Here is a 2,500-nt window from a genome sequence, read left to right on the forward strand (position 1 = left end):
GGCACACAAGAACAGCCCAAAAACAGGCCAAAACAGCCCAAAAACGGGCCAAAACTGGCCATTTTTGGCTGCGCGAGCGAGCAGCGAGCGGCGGACAGCGAGCGAAGCGAGAGGCAGCACCGTCCCTGCTATACGAAAGCCCCATCCAGCCCTGTGCCACCCGGGGGGTTCCAGGGTGCTGAGATGGCTGACGTTTTGCTCCGCTCACGACGGTCGCCGCGGCACGCAAGAACAGGCCAAAAACTGGCCAAAACAGCCCAAAAACGGGCCAAAACTGGCCATTTTTTGCTGCGCAAGCGAGCGGAGAGCGGCGAACAGCGAGCGAAGCGCGAGGCAGCACCGTCCCTGCTATACGAAAGCCCCATCCAGCCCTGTGCCACCCGGGGGGTTCCAGGGTGCTGAGATGGCTGACATTTTGCTCCGCTCACGACGGTCACCGCGCCACACAAGAACAGCCCAAAAACAGGCCAAAACAGCCCAAAAACGGGCCAAAACTGGCCATTTTTGGCTGCGCGAGCGAGCGGCGAGCGGCGAACAGCGAGCGAAGCGAGAGGCAGCACCGTCCCTGCTATACGAAAGCCCCATCCAGCCCTGTGCCACCCGGGGGGTTCCAGGGTGCTGAGATGGCTGACGTTTTGCTCCGCTCACGACGGTCACCGCACCACGCAAGAACAGGCCAAAAACTGGCCAAAACAGCCCAAAAACGGGCCAAAACTGGCCATTTTTGGCTGCGCGAGCGAGCGGCGAGCGGCGAACAGCGAGCGAAGCGAGAGGCAGCACCGTCCCTGCTATACGAAAGCCCCATCCAGCCCTGTGCCACCCGGGGGGTTCCAGGGTGCTGAGATGGCTGACGTTTTGCTCCGCTCTCGACGGTCACCGCGCAATGCAAGAACAGGCCAAAAACTGGCCAAAACGGCCCAAAAACGGGCCAAAACTGGCCATTTTTGGCTGCGCGAGCGGCGAGCGGCGGACAGCGAGCGAAGCGAGAGGCAGCACCGTCCCTGCTATACGAAAGCCCCATCCAGCCCTGTGCCACCCGGGGGGTTCCAGGGTGCTGAGATGGCTGACGTTTTGCTCCGCTCTCGACGGTCACCGCGCAATGCAAGAACAGGCCAAAAACTGGCCAAAACGGCCCAAAAACGGGCCAAAACTGGCCATTTTTGGCTGCGCGAGCGAGCGGCGAGCGGCGGACAGCGAGCGAAGCGAGAGGCAGCACCGTCCCTGCTATACGAAAGCCCCATCCAGCCCTGTGCCACCCGGGGGGTTCCAGGGTGCTGAGATGGCTGACGTTTTGCTCCGCTCTCGACGGTCACCGCGCAATGCAAGAACAGGCCAAAAACTGGCCAAAACGGCCCAAAAACGGGCCAAAACTGGCCATTTTTGGCTGCACGAGCGAGCGGCGAGCGGCGGACAGCGAGCGAAGCGAGAGGCAGCACCGTCCCTGCTATACGAAAGCCCCATCCAGCCCTGTGCCACCCGGGGGGTTCCAGGGTGCTGAGATGGCTGACGTTTTGCTCCGCTCTCGACGGTCACCGCGCAATGCAAGAACAGGCCAAAAACTGGCCAAAACGGCCCAAAAACGGGCCAAAACTGGCCATTTTTGGCTGCACGAGCGAGCGAAGCGAGAGGCAGCACCGTCCCTGCTATACGAAAGCCCCATCCAGCCCTGTGCCACCCGGGGGGTTCCAGGGTGCTGAGATGGCTGACGTTTTGCTCCGCTCTCGACGGTCACCGCGCAATGCAAGAACAGGCCAAAAACTGGCCAAAACGGCCCAAAAACGGGCCAAAACTGGCCATTTTTGGCTGCACGAGCGAGCGGCGAGCGGCGGACAGCGAGCGAAGCGAGAGGCAGCACCGTCCCTGCTATACGAAAGCCCCATCCAGCCCTGTGCCACCCGGGGGGTTCCAGGGTGCTGAGATGGCTGACGTTTTGCTCCGCTCTCGACGGTCACCGCGCAATGCAAGAACAGGCCAAAAACTGGCCAAAACGGCCCAAAAACGGGCCAAAACTGGCCATTTTTGGCTGCACGAGCGAGCGGCGAGCGGCGGACAGCGAGCGAAGCGAGAGGCAGCACCGTCCCTGCTATACGAAAGCCCCATCCAGCCCTGTGCCACCCGGGGGGTTCCAGGGTGCTGAGATGGCTGACGTTTTGCTCCGCTCTCGACGGTCACCGCGCAATGCAAGAACAGGCCAAAAACTGGCCAAAACGGCCCAAAAACGGGCCAAAACTGGCCATTTTTGGCTGCGCGAGCGAGCGGCGAGCGGCGGACAGCGAGCGAAGCGAGAGGCAGCACCGTCCCTGCTATATACGAAAGCCCCATCCAGCCCTGTGCCACCCGGGGGGTTCCAGGGTGCTGAGATGGCTGACGTTTTGCTCCGCTCACGACGGTCACCGCACCACGCAAGAACGGACCATAAACAGGCCAAAACAGCCCAAAAACGGGCCAAAACTGGTCATTTTTGGCTGCGCGAGCGAGCGGCGAGCGGCGAACAGCGAGC

This window comes from Musa acuminata, unplaced genomic scaffold, assembly GCF_036884655.1.
Source record: "Musa acuminata AAA Group cultivar baxijiao unplaced genomic scaffold, Cavendish_Baxijiao_AAA HiC_scaffold_111, whole genome shotgun sequence".
NCBI classification, from domain to species: Eukaryota; Viridiplantae; Streptophyta; class Magnoliopsida; order Zingiberales; family Musaceae; genus Musa; species Musa acuminata.